The 18,684-nt window shown below is 39.9% G+C and overlaps 2 long non-coding RNA genes across 2 annotated transcripts; one reads left to right on the plus strand and one right to left on the minus strand.

The window, feature by feature from the left end:
- Window positions 1-201: 201 nt before the first annotated feature.
- Window positions 202-11,896, plus strand: LOC107833841 (uncharacterized). Its single transcript, XR_001659613.1, has 4 exons — window positions 202-676; window positions 5,324-5,379; window positions 5,603-5,747; window positions 9,517-11,896. It is a non-coding gene; the product is annotated as an uncharacterized LOC107833841 (long non-coding RNA).
- Window positions 2,818-4,015, minus strand: LOC103156081 (uncharacterized). The gene is made up of 3 exons (XR_001659614.1): window positions 3,925-4,015; window positions 3,631-3,717; window positions 2,818-3,545 (listed from the first exon to the last, which is right to left on the minus strand). It is a non-coding gene; the product is annotated as an uncharacterized LOC103156081 (long non-coding RNA).
- Window positions 11,897-18,684: the final 6,788 nt, after the last annotated feature.

The following is an 18,684-nucleotide window of genomic DNA, read 5'->3' on the forward strand; positions in this document are numbered from 1 at the left end:
CAAAACAAAATCATAGGAAGTTAAATTTGTTTTGGAATGCTATTAAACTGAAATACAAGGTCTGAGTTTTGCTAAAGTTTGGTAGTTTTGTAATGTAAAAAATAGGTTTGGCATTTTGAACACAAATTGATTTAGACATTTTATTTTGAAGTTTTAAGTTATTTGAATTAACCATTTTATTTGACAGTTTTCAACTTTTTTTTTCTTTTTTCGCAAGCCAAAAGAAACATGTCACGCCTACATTTGTAAAGCTTTGAGGAAAAACTGCCCGACAACGCAGGAGACATTTTAAATGCAATCGTGTTGCAGTGACTTGGGATTGCCACACGATGGCAGTGTTGGCTGTTGAAATTTCGATCTTCAGCGCTCACATGTCTGGAATGGATCCAGAAAGCGCGGGATGCTGTGTCGGTGTTTTAAATCATCTTTGCTGCGCACTCAGTGTCCTTAATAATACAGTATTTCCTCTTACATTGATCCAGAGTTTCCTTTACAATCTGTGGTAATAAAAGTACATTTCCCTACTCTTAAAGCTTAATTATTTAAGAGATTAGTCTTAATCTAGATTACTTTCCTCGAACTGGGGACAAGGGGAGGTATTCATGTTTCTTACCAACAATTGCCCACCCTTCAGTCTCTCCTCCTGATCAACCCTTTCCGCTATCTTTGGGATGATGTAAGTTGTTTTGATTTGCCCGATCTTGCTGAAGGTGGAAGGAGCAGCCAGTTGAGACCTGTCTGAGCCAGCAGCAGAGATGCAGAGTTGCCCTACTCCGACCCTCGCACTCAGCATGCTGGGCTCATCACTGCGGAGGCATGGATTACACTGTTAGAACTATCTCGTGTTATTAAATATTTTATCCATAACTCAAAGGAGAAAGTGTTTGCTTTAGGAGATGGATGATATGAGGTACTTGGCAAGAAGAGAGCATCAGCGTGAGTCAGCATCCTGACTAATACATGAGTCAGTGTACCTAATACTGATGCTGCCCTTTTAGGTGAATTTAGCCTTCATCAGATGCATATTTGATATGATGTTTTATGTCCTGGAGATGAGATGTGCTCCACTGAGCCTACCTCAGTAACAGCTTTAGTGGGAAAGTCTGTTGCAGGAACCTGAGGCTTAATGACAGTTAAAAGCAGATTTGCTTTTTCCTCACTTGTGCCTTCTCCCAGTGCTAACTAGAAACAACCGATAAGAGCCAGGAGGCAAATGAACCAGTCTTGTAGAGGTACAGCATTGTCTTTGTAATATCTTGACTGATCTCTTTAGATTTTTTCCATGATGTCACACCAGGAAGCATTGTATTTAAGTAGTTCCTTAAGGTATGTCCACGGGGGCATATTTAACAACCTCAGATGTTGTGAATTAACCTATCAGAAGCTTACAAAGCTTTGACATCACCTTGTGGATTTCCCCAAATTGCCTAAAATTGCTTTTTGTATATGTACACTTCTGACTTGGCAAATTACTCTTGGGCCACATCTTAAATTCATTTACCTTATGAATAACTTGAAAATGATGCAACAACTGTTTCACCCTCTGGGAAAAGAAAACAATACTCCTTCATGACTTTCTGATTTTCAGTGCTTTGAACTTGTGACCCGTTTGAAGACCGCTCCTTTAACCACCAGGCTTTCCTTTTGTTGGGGATTGTTTATTCTGAATGCTGGCCTCCCCTTCCGTGCGGTAAAGCGACCTAGCTTCAGTTTTGCACATGCATGCGAGCATGCTCGCTCGCTCTGTGGTTGGAGGGGCACCCCGATACTTTCTTTTAACCTTGGTGGTTTTCCGCTGCCAGTAAACCTCAGCTGTGAAGCACATGGTCCAGCTGTAGCAGGGTGACTACTAGGACGCTTCCAAAGATGGAAAACACAGGGACACATGGGTGATAGTACCAAAATCTGTATTCAGTGTTTTTCACCTCTCTCTTCTTGTTCAGTGGCATTTCTTGGGCATCTAAATCTATTGCTCTTCTTCTTCCTCAGTCATCAGGGGTTTCATCTCAAACCAGCTTTTTTCCCAGAGCTATCCTTAGCCGAAAGTCTTCATTGTTCCATTATAGGCCGGTGGGACGGGGATAATCACAGTGCTGAGATGCTCTAAGGGAAACTGCATGTTAAACTAGAAGCCAGATGTGGCACCATGTGCTTTTGTTGTCTGTCAGCGGTCTGCACTGCCTCTGATGTCAGGCACTCCTTAAACTTGCTGCCCTCTCTGATGCGGTCAGCTTCGCCTTGTTTTCGGCCAGCTGGGCTCCCAACCGCCGACGATTAGGCCGGACAAATTGGACGCCGTGGGCTGGAGCTCACGGAGCTCAAGGAAAGATTCTTGAGGAATCTTTCCTTGAAAGGTGCAAAAAAAGTGACACCAACCCTCGTGATCTTGGCCTCTTTTCTTATAAGATGCAGACATTGACGGGAAGTGAAAGCATTAGAAGAGGGTGGAACAGCTGGAGCCATTTGCCTTGGGTTGAGGAGAGGGAAATTGGAAATCTGCTTTGTTTGTGAAAGATATCTAACTCACCGGCTCGCAGCTTGTGTGACCCCTGGAGCTCAAATGACCTCCACATCCCCCTCAAATGAAGAGATTCCTAAATTTTCATAAGGAGAAGAAAAAGTAAAAAAAGTAATAATAGTGAAGTGCAATAACCTGGTTGCATAAATGTGCATCCTTAAACTAACACCTTGTTGAAATATGTTTAGGATTTATTTGTTGTGCATCCTACTGATGCCCCAAACTGCCTAAATTTAACAAAAATATAAACCCTCATCACAGCAGTTCCCAAGTTTGTGGTTCCATCTGTGCAGCATCTTAGCAGAAAACAGCAGAATCAAAAGCACTTGATCAGATGTCTTTTCTCCTTAAACAGACTGCCACAGTTGGATTGTATGTTTGGTATTTCCCAGAGTAAATTCAATTGACCTTTGGTGAGAAAAAACAGGGAAACATAATCTATATCTGAATTATTTAGGTCACAAGATTTTCTTTTTTCCACCAAAAGAAAACACACAAAGGCCCTTAAGCAGTAGAGAATTCAATAACTCTGCTGTTTTGATCGCATGTGCAGAAATTAGATTCTACCTGAGACCATTTCAACTCAATAACAATCCCAGCTTTTTTAATTATTCAGTGGGTTTTGTTGCTTTGTTTCATTGCGCTGAGAATGAAAACCTTTCAATTGTTTGTAATTTTCTTATTTACTTCAACATGGTATTGTTTTACTTTCTTTTGTACAATCCACTGTGGCTGGACTGTTTTCAGAGGGGTACTCCTTCCTATTCTGAGTGTTGAACAGAGACTGCCTTTACAATGATCTGTTTGATCCTGAAGCCAGGGTCCAGGTCTAGAATTGTCTCTGTGTATGTGCAGGTGTGCACATGTGCTGAGCATAACAGGGTGATGAGATTAGGCCCAGCGTGCTTTCCGTGTACAGCAATACGTCATGAATGAATCATTGGCCTCTGATCTTTTGCAGCCATCAGGAATGAGAGGAGACAGATAGGAGACTTTGATCTCAGGGCTGTAGGCTTAAGTCCTTTGTCTGTTGAGATGCAAATAAAAATGAAAACATTGAGACATTTCATCTGCTTTTGCTCTAGCTATTACTACATTAATGAAATAACTACCTATAGTGGCTGTGGAGCAATGAACCAGATCTTTACGCTCATGGAATTGCTGAGTTGTTCGTGGTACTTTGGTTGCATTGTCCACATCTGCAGAAGGATTACAACAGTCTTGGATTACAACAGGGTTGTTTTTAAGGGATAATTGGTACTTGTCAAAGGAAGTGTTGTGTCTGTTTTTCTGGCACAAAGTGTAACTTGTTCCCAGGACAAGGTGGACTGTGTCCGATTGTGGTGTTTATGGACTGCAACTCAAGGTGCATTTGTAACGAAAGTTTGGGAACCTCAGGGTCTCACCTTAGCTTGTTGCAGATGCTCTAACAGCATGTGGCAATGGACCACCAGGAAAGAGGTTGATTGCTTTCCTTGGGGTAGTGGGTCAGTCTGAAACGCAAGAGGAGACTTTCAAATAACTTGTCTTGTTCACCAGAGAGAACTGTGGGTATATGGGTTGAGACCTTGCCGGGAGTAATGTGGTCACTGCTCTGGTCTGTCACGGTGAAGACAGAGGAGAATCAAAATGAGATTCCAATGATGATCAGATATAGTTCATGGCCAAAAGGAGTAATGCAGGAGACAACAAGCTGAAATAAGCGAGGCAGAGTTACATTACTCTGTTTTCTCTGAAAAGAACCCTTTCAAAAGAAATGTAAACTGCAGCAAAAAAAAAAATTGACAGGAAATATTTGTGGTTTTAAAAACCGTGACTATCTATACCCAAGATACACCTTTTTACCATTAGTCAGCTCAGGCTCCCTTTGGCAATCCTTCAAGCACACTTTGTAACACTGAAGATTTATAAACAAATACTTAAAACTGAGCAGGTACCTTTTTTACTGCTAGACCGCTCTGTCCTTTTGGTATGTGGGGGGGGGAAACATCTGGGGTTCTCCTGGAATGCCTCAGACCAAGATGCTTAGCAGTAGATCCTTTGAGCCATGTGGATTGGGCTTCTTTCCTAAAACCACTATGAGATCCCTTTTTTTTTTCTTTATCGGGGAGCTTTGGAGTCCAGATGCATGCCTCAGTCCCTGTGTTATGTCCAAAGAGTTAATCTTTGGTAGAAAGTTGTTGTGCAAATGGTTGGAGAACATCAAATGTCTAACCAATTGATGTTTTACCTCAACATATTTTTGTATTATACTAAGATGGTTTTAATTCTTTAGCATGCTGCTTCAGCATCTAGAAGGAAGAAAAGTTTGTAATTTAGTGCAACATTCCCCCTTCAGATAAGTCATCCTTGGATGGGGTGCTTGGAGAAGGAGCCGGGGCAGCAGAGCAAAAACCTTTTTCTGTATCACCAGAATTTTCTTTTCACAACTGTAAGGAAGACTGTAAGACTTGATCTCTATTGCAAGATCTAATGAAGCCTGATGTAGCACTGATGACTCCTAACATTGATCCATCTATCCAGGTGTCAGTGCAGAAGATCAGCCATGTATACTTTGTGTCCTGAATCTTTGTTGCATTTCTTAGTGAAGGCCAAAGTTGCCAAATGGTTGAACATTCGTTGCCTACTATGGGAGACGACTAGTGTATAGACTTTGTTGACGAGTCACAGCTTTCTTAACAAGTCCCCTGGCTGCTTAGACTACAAAAAATAGGAAAGGTGACTCTCCAATTCCTTGTTTGAATCTTCTAACATCTGCAGAAAGATCCATTGAGTTTTTTTTGTGTTATTCCTTCATCCTTGCAGGGTTGGTGTATCTTTCTGGTGGTCAATGGATAAGAGCTGGGATTCACCCTGGACAGGTAAGGAAAATTCAGCTTCATCAATTTGGAATTCTTCAATGAGTAATAGTTTTCATAAATATTCACATAGAGTACCTTTTTTCATGGTGGAATTCCCTACTAACCTGCATTATACTTCCATTATAAAGCACAGGGAGTCCTGTACAGCCGTTTTTGGGATCAGGCACGTGGTTTATCTGTTGCAGCACCGTGTAACTAACGCTCAGATGTTGCATGTGTGCAGGTAGTAAAATGTTAGACATTCCCCCTTCAGAGAAGTCATTCTTGGATGGCTACAGAACCTAACACGGAGATCCCATAAGCACACCAATAAAGTCACAGACAGTCGGAGCCAGATGTTCAGCAGCTGGTCGAAATAGCAACGTCAGGTATGTTCTTATCCTTGTCAAAAACACTTTGAGCAATATTTCTACTGGAAATAAATGTAAAGAAAATATATTTGTAAAAAAAAAGAAAAGAAGCTGCATCAGGGGTTGTGCGTCTGGAAGCATGACCTATCTAATATTGGGTTTGCGATGAATTAGCAGGATTTTGCATTGTTCACCTATTGTAACACCTGCGGCATTTATAAGACACTTTCTGGTTACCCACATCAAAGGCATTTTTCTCCTGCACTGCTGGACCCAACTTCAAAGCGATTTCCAGACCTTTTTTTTTTGTCCAAAACCAGCTGTAAAACCCCAGTGGAGGCGGAGACCTCTGTTCCTTTCTCCATATAGCAGTGTGTTGTTGCCATGGCGCTCAGGTGGTGTTGACACTGGAGGGTGTAAACAGGACAGAAGGGAACAAGGAGTTGATGAGTAGGGGAGAGAAGGAGTCACAGATGACACAAGTCTTGGCGATAAATTGCATTGCTAAGGGTGGAAGAGCAAGAGTTTATGCTTACTGTTACAAAAACATGTTTTTCTCATGAATTTGTTCTTTATTGTATTTGTTTTTATTTTTTTTTTCCTTTCAGAAACCGCAACTTTTTCTGAAATAACTCGTAATAACGTCTATGGCTTTTTAACAGTTATGCTTTTGTCCCTTACAGATTTCTTTTGTTTTTGCTTTTTGGCACAATTTAATGTTTTAGATTACTAAACATCCTTTACACATCAGACAAAAGTAACCGGAATAAATACAAAAGATGATGATTTCACTTATTAGAGGAAAAAAAGCTCTCAAACTAAATTGTCTCATGTGAGTACATAATTGGTGCCTTGTTAACTAACCCAGGTTTGATTACTGTTTGAGTAATTAAGAAATCACTGTAGTAGAACCTGTCTTACAACACAAAGTAGGCCTCACAAAGATACACATCACGCCTCATTCTAAAAAAAAAAATTCAAAAGGAGATGCAAAACAAAATCAGGAATATCTAAAAGTCTACAAAGCAGCTAAAAACTGACTTGAGAGCTACTATTAACGAATGAAGAAAACATTGAGTGGTGGTGGACCTTCCAAGAAGAGGCTGGCCTACCAAAATTACTTCAAAAGTGCATTCACATTACATACATGAGGTTGCAAAACAATCCAGAGTATCTCTAGCACAGTATTTTTTCACAATTTTTTAGAAAAAAAAATTCTAACCTTTGACATTTTTTACATTACATTTAAAAAATGTGTAATTTTTACACATTTTTTAAAAATTACACATTTTTAAAAAATGTGTAATGTGTATTTACAAATAATAATTTATGGATTTATAATCCATAAATTATTATGGATTTAAATCCATAATACTTTAAATCCAAATTATTAAGGATTTAAAGTGATAGGCCAAAACAAAGTAGAGCAAAACTGCTGGAAGATGAATTTTTGTGTCTTTTGCAGCTTCTACCAGGTTTTCTTATGCCATCGTCTTCTATTTGGCTCCCTCCAAATAGAAAGGTATCCCCACGGTCTGCTGCTTCCACCTCTGTGTTTCACCGACTTATTGAAGCTGACAAGTAGTGCTACTTTCCCTCCTCACATTGTGTTTTACACGTAGGCCAAAAGGTCAAGCTGCTGACTAACGCTGGAGATAATTTATGTGTATTTAAAGTTACTCTCTTCCAATCCAATTTGTGATAGTTGTTTTGTCGTGTTAAGCAGCATGTGCTCAAGCTCCAACTTTCACGACCCAGTCGGTTGTACTCTCAGAATACAACAAACTACAGCTGGAGCTCCAAAACATTCTCTCATCTTCCTCCAGCTTCCTAAACGTGGCTCACTCTGATCCTCGTTTTATTGAATTGTTTAGTGGACGTGTTCCATCGCAACATAATAAGAGGGGACGCAGTTCTCTTATGAACCTTCAAAAGCCACATGAAAGCGAAGCGCAGTCTATTGCGAGCAGCAAACAACGTGCCCTTCGCGGGCTTCTGTGTCACTCGGCGTGGAACTCATTTCCTGGCCGCTATCGCTTCATATGGCTTTGTTTTTTCTGGATGGGGACCCCAGAGAAGAGAGAGCAGCGATCACAGGAGGGCTCAGCAGCTTATCCTCGCTGACCACCACACTGATGGCGGTTATGCAACGGAGAGGGCTACTCTCGGTCAGCACAAAGGGTGATTCGCGTTCAGTTCAACAACCTTCGGGGGGAAAAACAGAATCTGGTGTTTTTCTATGATTGGAGTTCTTATAAAGCCTCGTTTCGAAGTGCAGCCTTCTTCCTGAGCACCAGTTAGGCATTTTCTGTCTCGAGCGTCTCAGCGGGTCGGCTTTGAAGGAAAAAAAAAGAAGAAAAAAAAAAGAGTGCGTTCCGTATTGAAGTCTGTGCTGATGATTCTGCAGTCAGAGTGAGCACTGCTGGGTCAGCTAAGCCTTGCCTGTCACCTCTCTGTCAGCTCAGCACTTTTGGACATATATCTGCCATGTAGAGCTGCCGGTCCACTGGCATTCCCCGCAGTATCTCAATGCACTGAAGCGTACCCAACGCATCCTGCTATTCACATTGAAGGTTTTCAAGTTAGGTGCTAAAGTACTTCTGAAATGCCTTTTCAGATTTGCAGGTTTACATGAAAGAATCATAAACATATTGAAGACTGAATTCAACATCTCTTAAATGAGTAACTTTAAATTTAGAGATTCTGATAGAATCTAGAGACGCACTGAAAAGCTGACTATAGAACAGGCTGTTTTTTTTTTTGTTGTTTTTTTAGCTAGACTAAACATAGCTGGTTAGCCATCACATAGTGCCTGATTATTTAGGAATCAAATAATTTTATTATTTTATTATTTATTTTCCTATTTGGAAATTTTATTTCCAAATAGATCCATGATCCTTTAACGTGGGGTGGGGGGATCATAGATAAAAACATAAGAAAAATAACTTACTTGGTCATTATGCAGCAGAACACTGAGTTCCACACCACTGATCCCAATATACACAAACCTTTCACAGCGGGAGCACATCAAAGGCAACACACATACTACAAAAATATGAAAGAACTTGATGTTCCACAGTTTTTTAAAATTAATCATAAGCAGACAAATGTTTGCTGTCACCGATATAATAACTTGGTCTGAATCCAATTTACCCTATAAAGCCTATTTCAAAGCATGTGATGTCGCCACTGCTCCTAATGCAAAGACGTAGTGACCACTGTTCTTCTATCCTCTTCTGTTATTGTCACTGAAATGAAGTTAAAATCAACTAGAACTGGAATCAGCAGGTCAAATCTTTAAAAATTAGGAGACCATAAATTAGCCAAGACCTTGATTGTTGCATCTTGAATTGAAATGCAGTACAAATAAAAAATAGTATACCATCAGAATTCAACATGGTATTTTTTTTTTGTCTTTGTTAATCAAGTTAAGTATACCACCCTTCAACTCCATATGAAGCCATATAAATAAATTGTGATAAGGGAGACTTTGTGTTCCTTTGGCTTAACTCCAGTTCTCCACTAGGGAACTTCGCAGAGTTCTTCTGTTACCATCTTCCCAGAGATCCACTTGTCTCCTCATCATCCAGCCTTGTTTGACACTGTTTCAGTAGTTTTTATGTTTTAGCTAGTGCTCACATAGTTCGATACAGGCAAGTTAAGCAATTAACAAAAATTTTAGGCTGTTTTTGTTGTGAAATTAAAAAAGAGTGGATCATTTAGAAACACCAATAAGTGGTTTTTCTCTGATTTTGATGATCTACGTCTTTTAATCTTTGAACACTAGGTGTCACCCTGCATGCAGGAGGTGATCCGTCAGGTTTCGGACGGCTGCCCACACATGGCGAGCTGCTGGCCAGAAAACATGTGGACCCACGAGGAGCCGAGAGGCCAGAGACAGCTGTGGACGGGAATCGGCCAGCAGGGGTGGTCTGTCTTGTTTTACAATCCTCAGCTGCATGGGCCTCTTCTCCTGAGGACTTGAATCTTTTATTATGGTGTTAAAGAGGCTGATCCTCGGTGTAGCATTGCAAACAACTTAACTGTAGTTCTTATATGGCCTTTGGGTAATGATCATTAGTCACATAGGCCTTGTTTTTGGGTAAAGTTGAATTGTATGTGTAATTTTAGATATGTTTAGTTACTATAAAATACCCTTTTCATTTATTGTGACATTATAGCCAGAAATCATATGCATCTTTTTGGAATTGTATGTGATAAACCAACACAGAATAGTGCCAACTAAAAGGAAAATGATGCGAATCAATCAAGTTCAAAAGAATGCCTTCAGAAGTCCCCTTGTTTGTATGAAACCCACCTGTTTGCAGTGTAATCTTTGTGTAAATACAGCTGTTCTGTGAAGACCTCAGAAGATTGTTAGAGGACATCATAGAAGAAACAGCATCAGTGAAGTGGTTTAAAGCAGGATTAGAGTATAAAACAATATCTTAGCGTATACAATATCTTTTAACTTTTACATCTCAAAGAGCACTGTTCAGTCCATCACCTATCTGAGAAGCAGCTGAGATCACCATGGTAACTCTAGAGGAGGAGCAGGGAGCACTAACTCAGGTGAAAACATTATTGCACAGACTTCAAAAACTTTATGATAGACTTATTAATCAGTAGTCAGTCATTTACTTACTAATAATTCACAAATAGAAACATTTTTGGAAAGACTGATGTATAAGAAAGTCCTCTGGCCAGATGGGACCACAGCTGGACTTTTTGGCCTACTTGCAAAACGATTTTGAGGTGGAAAAGTAACCACTTCATATCCACCTGACTGTCGGCATGGCGAAACGTGGCATGGCAGACTCTGATGTCTTTTTTCAATAAGGAGAGATAAGCTGGTCAGAGTTGAAAGCAAACCTGTTAGAAGCTACAAAAACATGGCACAGAGGTTCAGCTTCCAGCAGGACAGGGATCCTGTAATCTGGGGTATGAATACTGCAAGGTTGATTCTTTTAACACTTATTGTCCAATAAAAACCTTCTTTCCTTGTCGCAGTTTCTTTATGGTCTAAAATCTATCCAAGAATCGGTTAAGTGATGGTGACATAACATTCAGTCAGTCTTTGATGTGCAGATTTGATCAGGACATTAGCCGCCTTCCAAACTTTTGTCCCTTCACAAGCAGGGAGGAAGAAGAAAAAAAAACAAAAATTGAGAAGAGAGAAAAAGAGCTTCCGGTGCTTTTCATTCTGTTGCAGAAAATGTAAATTAAGCGTGTGACCAAATGACTACACAGCTTGATCTGGCAGGTTTTACATAATGCTGGAAGCTGGTCAGGTTTCCCGTAGCCAAGCACTAGCAGCTACGACTTGGCGCACATCCTGTTTCTGGGGCTATTTAGCCACGGCTGTGAATGGCTCCGGTGGAGAAACGCGGTGGAAGCGTCTCCGATTGCAGAGAGGAGGAAAAGGCGGCGAAGCGGCCCACTCACCAGCTTGCTGCGGCCCCCGCGCGCAGACATACACAAACCCCCGCACGTAGTGAGGAACAAGAACATATTGGCAGCCACCACGGCTGATGCACAACCTCCAAAGCCATCAGGTGTAGAACCGTAAACGGCAAACCTTAAATTGCACGTGAATTTAGCTGACGCCGAACACAAAGGGCTACACACACTCTTTTGACTCTTTCCATCTTGTTCTCCCGCCTACACACTGACACGCTATCACACATGTTTGTACGTGCCAGTACAGAACTCCCAGATGGACTACTACCAGAGCAGCAGTTGCATAACAATGGCCTGTTTTCTAGCCACAAACTTTAAAGCGAGAACCAAGATGATTTTTTTTTTGACGATGTTAAGACACCGATGCTTTGCATGGCTGATAGAGCGTCAGTCTATTGTTTGGTTTTTCTTACGTGTGACATAAACTTCTATTTCTCACACCTTCAGTTGTCATTTATGTCAGTTGTGGTAACACATTTGGGATGTATGGCTTTAATTTTGTCACTGTGTTTTGCAAAACTATTAATATCCCTGAGATTTTTCACATTTTATCACACTACAATCACAAACTTTGATGGATTTGTTGGTATTTCTTTGGATTAAATGGTCTTCTAACTTTTTTTTTCCTTTTTCTTTTTTTTACAAATTAAAATCAATTTTAATTTCAAAGCATTAAACATAGTTTCTTCCAGGATTTAGCTTCCACCTGAAGAAAAGCATCCGCATAGCATGATTCCACCACTATTAATGCAGCTCCATTGTGTTGGTTTGCAGTTGTGCCACTTGTGTCTTTTTCTTATTTTGAAGAATGGATTGAACAACCTTACTTAAACTTCTCCAAAACTCTATACCTGATCTCTCTGGTGTCTATCTTGGTCTTCATGATCCTTTTTTCTCCATTAATAGTCTCAAACCATCCTAAAAAGTCTTCCAAGAACAACTGGATTTAAACTGAGTTGACTAATTGTTACAATCAGATGAAAGATTTTGGATACCTCATTAAATATTCAGACATCATTAACAAATACATATTAATTTACTTGCCACTAGGCAACCCAAACTAATTTTGTTTTACTGATTAAACTGCAGATGTAAAATGAGTTCTTAGCTGAAGAAAAGGTTAGAACATCCTTCTTACATTCAGCTCAGAGATATTTGATTCGGTTTCCTGTTTCAGGTCAACCCATGTCATCTCAGTTACATCAAGATCTGGGCCTTGACTCTATCCAGGACTTTCCATTTCATCCTTCTCAGTGAGTTGTTAGTGGATTTACTGGTATGTTTGGATTCACTCTTGGATTGCAGGGTCCAGTTCTGCTTAAGTTTGAGTTTTTCTTCCAGATGGTTTCATATTTTAAACACCTTGTGATACACAGTACAACTCATGGTGGGTCCCATGATTGTGAGCTAGTCAGGTCTTCCAACTCTATGCCTCAAAGTCCTATGATTGCATTTTAGGGTGTTGTAAAACTTCTTGGCATCCTGGTGTCTGCTTCCATGGTCAGCCAGACATGGGGATGTAGGCAGTCAGTAATCTTGCATAAGACATTTTTCAAATAAGACCTAAATTGAACATGTACATCATTCTCAACCCATCATTTTACTATTTACTGTTAAACATTAGGCGTCACTATTTGGCAGCAAAGCTACTTCAGACATACCCTAAAGTCAAACATTGAACGCCACCTATCATTTTCCTTCATCCATTTCTTAGTTTTACTTGTCTAGTATATAAAATCTGAACAAGTTTGTTGTTGTCACTTAGTAAGCGTGAATCTCTTTTTCAAGAATGTGTTAAATATAGCAGTCGTTTTATATTTTCTTTTGTACAGAACTTGTCTGTTACCAGTACATTAGAGTATTTCGTAAAAGGAAATGTAAATCTTATCTGATTAATACATGGCTACCACTGAAACAAATCAATAAACATGACTTGCAGATAATGGTTGCAAACTGTAATTTTGCTAAGACGGGGCTTACGCAACTGGAGATCACAAGAGAACAAGACGTGACTGTTAATCGGGTTCATCTCACCTCTTTCCCCTGCCAGGCAGTCAAGCCCACTGTCCCTCACAACCCCACACTGTTGGCAGAATGCTACCATTTACAAGCTGCGGAGGAAAAGGCTTGGAGGTAGGGGTAACTGAGAACAGACGGAACCTCTGCCACGTACACATCTCTTAATCTTCGGTGACTCATGTTCTTCCCTTACGCCATGGTTTCTGTCATTTTTTTCCCCCCCCATTTCTCCTCGTAGTTCTGCTAAGCTAAACAACAGGTTTAGTGAGGGAGGTTATCAGCCCTCTGGATTTGGATCTAAACTGGGTGTTCGGCGTTACTTTCTGCCACCCCAGCAGTACCTATGGCCACCTTTGCGACCCATTAAAACGTCAAACTCAATTCCTTTTCAATCTTCTCTCTCTCTCTTTCTCTCTAGTTCATCTCTAACAGCTGTTAAATATTGAACAATGAGGATTGTATCAAGCGCATGAGATGGTAAATTGCTGTTAGAAGTGGATTTTCTCTCTGTCATGTTTTGCGGTAGAGATGGTGAGGAAGATGCAGTGGACCTAGGTAGAATTGAACATATTATGAGTTTATTGAGTAAAAAGGGGACGTGTCCGATGAAGACCCACTTCGATGCTTCGATGTTTGTTTCGTCTTGCTGAGAACCAAGTAACTGGCAACAAACGACGTCTCGCATCACCTGGGACACATGACTGCTTCATTTTGCATGTCGGTTTTCAAAATAAAAGCACAATGAGCCGTGCTGGTTCATGGGTTGCTGTAGGTCATTTGGTTGCGCATCAGAGGAGAATATTTGTCTTCAGTGGCCAAAATAAAAGGAACATTGACCAACATATTTGATGTGTAATGATGATGGGACTCATGAAAATGTAATGTTTTTTACTGGTTTTCTCAGTTGTAGATTATGGTGTTTTTTTTATGACTTTATATTTTTGTGATTTTATGATGTAAAGCTCTTTGACGTTCAACATATACCAGGATTAGATTGGCTACAAATCATTTTAATATTTAAAACATATGACAATTAAATATAATTTAATTGACTCTCCTGTTACTAAACATGAGTTTGATGAAAACTTTGTGACAATATTGCATTTACTAATTTTTGGAAGTATGATCCAACTGAGTGACAGGGCTGTTACAGTTTCACCAGCAGATGTCACTAGTGAGTGATGAATGAAGCATCGAGTAATGAACCTTTTTAAAAAGCACAGGGTTGGAAAGCTTCATGAGTCTTTATTTGCCCATCACTAGCTAAGAGCTCATAACTGGTGGCAAATGGTAGCATAATAGACATCTGACGGCAGACAAGAAGAGACACTAGACAAGGACCTGACAAGGAACACAGGTGGGATTAAATACACAGAGGGTAATCAGGGAAACGAGGCACAGCTGGGAACAATCAAGGGGTAGATAGGACAACACAAGACTCAATAGACACAGAAACCTAAATGAATACACAGAAAAAACCAAATCTTTACACTCTCTTTGTCTGTCTACCTCCCCCTACCTGGACTCAACAAACGAAAGCCAATACAACAATGTTGTTGAGCAGGCACTAACGCTCAGACAATGTTTTCTTGTCGTCTCTCTTTCCCACCTTGTTTGCAGCTCCTTGTGAGAGTTTTACAATCATCTCGGATGGTAATTGCACTCTAAACAATGGTTCTTTTATGTTGCTCACGGTTAGATGTAAGAGTCAGACCTCTGACTGCTGGTCATGGGGGGTCTAGCTGCTGCATCTCTCTTATGAAATTTATCCTATTTATTCCTGGCTTAGTGAAGAGATTTTGTCTTCATCTCACATAAGAATCATCTGACCTTACCCACTCTAGTGTAGCTTCAAAGTGTTGGTGACGCAGATTGTTTAAAATCTCCAACCCTGGGTTCAATCTGGCTCAGAAATTGGAAATTACGTAGAGTTGTATTTGGTCTGTTTGCCTTGTAAGTGTTTCTATAACTTGCACTCTTTGACATTTTCATGTGATGGGCCAAAACAAAATGATTTTCACAATTTAGATCAAAATGTATTGATTGTTGAAATATAACACAGAAAGCATGAAACTCATTCTGGAAGCTTTTGCCAATTAAGTCAACCTCTTTTCCTTAGAAAAGTGTGAGCTATGTAAGTGGAGGCTAATTGTGGAACAAACATAATTCTAAACTGTACTTGTACTCAGACATTGCAGCAAGAAATTGTTAAAGTGAGGACAGTACCCAACTAGCATGTCCATGTGGACAGCGTAGGGATTTTGCCCGTGTTACACTTGCTCAGGAAATGCTGTAAAAGGTTTTGGGATTTGAACCCAGAACCTTCTTGCTGCTTTCCAACATCACTACAAACTGTCGCGTCGAGCGGCACGTGTTACAAATACACTGTCTTTATTTCCCTGAAGCCATTCCTTTTACTTTTAAGCTGAAGTGTTAAGCTTAGATCTTGAAAAATGAGGCTTTTCTCTGCTTTCTCAATCTTTACCTCACAGGTGACGTTTTCCACATCGCTAATCTTCCATGTTGCATGAATGCGTCCTGTGTTCTCTGATGAAAGCGGCTGAATGTTGCTGATGCCCATAGGTTCTTTCAGCCAACAGGCTCCGCCCTGTGCTCCAGATGATAACAAAAGGGCCTGCTGCCTTCTCCAACCGATTAACCAAACAAATGCCACCATTGGCACAAAACTTGTCTGTAAATGCACGTGAGCATTCCTGACATGCTTGCCTGTTTATGTGACAGAGGGGGTCACAGGGGTTCATCCATTTATGAGTGTGTGTGTGTCATTGAGGCCATGTGTCCTGTATGGCTGAATGGACTTGGTGAACTCTAGGACTAAAATGTACAGTGTGTTATTTGCTCATCATGGCATCTACTGTACATGTGGTATCAATGAAGTTGGGTAACCTCATACTGACTTACAGTGCTGTGCAAAAGTTTTCACACCTTTTGAACCATTTCAAATTAAAATCCATTGTGTATTCCATGTAGTTCTAGCTAAAACGTTGATTGACAGACCACAACAGTGACTTGCTTTGAATGTATTAACACTGGCAGACCACATTTTTGTTGAGTGCACAATCACTTCCGAAATGTACAGACTGAATAACAAACCCACATGCAGTTGAGCTCAAAATTGCTCATACAGCTGGCAGATTTTAGTTGAAGGTCCAGACAAAGTCCAGATCTGAATATGACAGGAAAATGACAAGGAGACCTTCCAAACATAAAGACTTTAAGGTCATTTCCGTATATTGTCAAAATATGAGTGGAAAAAATGCAAAAAGCAAGATAGCAACTATAAGAATGCCATTGAAGATCCACTCATTACTGAGTTTTTTTTTTTATATTTTTGATGTGTAATTTGTAGTAAAATATCATTTAATTTTGTTTTTTCAAAACTACTGTTTATAATTTGTCTTATTACCTTTTTGAAAGAAAATAATTTTACACCTAAATCCGGAAGGGGGATAACTTTAGTTTTAACTGTAGTCTCTCCTAACACCAAAGCATCAGTCAGATCCACATGGATCCACTGCTTCTTGAAAAAAAAAAAAAGAAAATCTTTGGGAACAAAGAGTCTGTCAGGATGACGCACGGGTTTGTAGACAATCACCAACACAAACAAAGACCTCTCACTCAGCTGACTGACACTGAAGATGAGACATGTAAGCTACAAAGGATGCTCTGACATCAATAAGCGTCACTAAAGCATCCTTCGGTATTCCTCTTGTCTCCCTACGTGCAGTAAAGGAAGCTGTTTTTTCTTATGCCTTTGACAAATACATACAATATTTGGTGGGGTTTAATGGTGTTTCATCCAAGTTGTGTAAAAAGAAATGCGTGGCATTCTTGAAAACACCCAGCTATGTTCCAGTGAATAGAAATAAATAAAATAAAAGGACAAACCTACAAAGTTATTTATCTAAGAGCCCAGAAAAGGTTCCCTAGAATAACTTTGGATACTTTAGTGTTATTTTAGTTAACCAACTTCTTGAATTAAACGACAAAGAAGAATATATATGAGTGAGCCCAAATACAGCAACAGTTACTGTGTTTTTGGTAAAAATATATTAATAAAAGAATCATGAATCCTAAATACTTTAAACATTTCAGGCCGTTAATCAATGTGATACAGTTTGCAACAAAAAAGAAAAATCAAGCAAAATTGCTTTCCTTTCATTTCCTTTTTAAACACAATCTTTTATAAATCCCTGATTGCACCATGCTCACTGTGAAACATGCTTATTAAATGCAGAAACAGCTATTGATTAATATTTTAATAGTTTGCTAATGGGTTTTATCAATAAATCCTGGCACCACAGGATATTTGAGAACATTTGTGATTTTAATATGGCCCAAAACAAAAATGAGTTTGACAATCCTACTCTACACCAAGGTGGTGGTTGAATCATGCTGAGGGGAGATTGCTCAACGTTGATGTGAAGATTGAGCAACACATCAACTCTGACCAAAACCAGGAAAATAGAGCACATCACAACAGTTCTAAGATCCTTGTACTGGCTCAGAGAATAGACTTAAAAATACTTTTTTTTTTCTAGCAGCACCATACGTTAAAGACCTGTTATTGTATAAACATTCCAGATCACTCAGGTCTTCTGGTTCTACTCCATTATGCATTCCCAGAACCAAAACCAAAACCAAAAACAGAGAAACAGCATTCAGCTTCTAGGCACCACAAATCTAGTGCATAGAAGGTGTTTCGCTGTTTTCCAGAAAACTGCAGAACAGCTGAAACACAGAGTTCCATTAAATCAAGGCTAAAACCTGTTTAGAATTCCCTTTGATTAACAATAGCTGAGCAATTAATCAATGTATTAGATGTATATTTGCTAGATCATTTTGATGATGGCATTTGACAAAATGTAATGTTCATTACTTGTTTCACAATTGTATGATGGTTTTTTGATGCAAGGCACTTTGAACAGCCTTGTTGCTGAAATGTGCTATACACATCAAATAAACTTGACTTTTATGGTCAATGCAAAGGACTGAGTGCAAAATGTGAAATTTTGCCTCACAGGCAAGACTTGTTATTTTTATTTACGTCTTAAGAGCGGCAGAGAATTGTTCTTGACCTGCCCAGAAATGCAATCCAATTAATAAACGCTGACCAAATAAATATTTCACAAAGAGCAGTAATAACTGTGTGTTTGAAGGCGAAATCTGCTTATAGCTGTAAACCGTAAGAGAGGGGGGTTTGGCTGATGACTGTGCCTTCCCCCTCTTGGGTGTTCTTCATAAACAGTAGGAATGCGGATGCTCACACACGCAGTGTGATTAGGGGGAAAAGCCAGGAATATTATTCTCCTCCAGCAGTGAGGGAATGACACAGTGACACGCAGTCAGCTGTGACGCAGGCTCTTACATCACGCCAGCACACCGTGTACTGGAAACAAAGCACGGCAAGCGGCAGGGAGGGATGGGGAAGAGATGAAAAGTGGCAGTCCTCAGC

The sequence above is a fragment of the Poecilia formosa genome, unplaced genomic scaffold, assembly GCF_000485575.1.
Source record: "Poecilia formosa unplaced genomic scaffold, Poecilia_formosa-5.1.2 Scaffold9, whole genome shotgun sequence".
In the NCBI taxonomy this organism is placed as follows: domain Eukaryota; kingdom Metazoa; phylum Chordata; class Actinopteri; order Cyprinodontiformes; family Poeciliidae; genus Poecilia; species Poecilia formosa.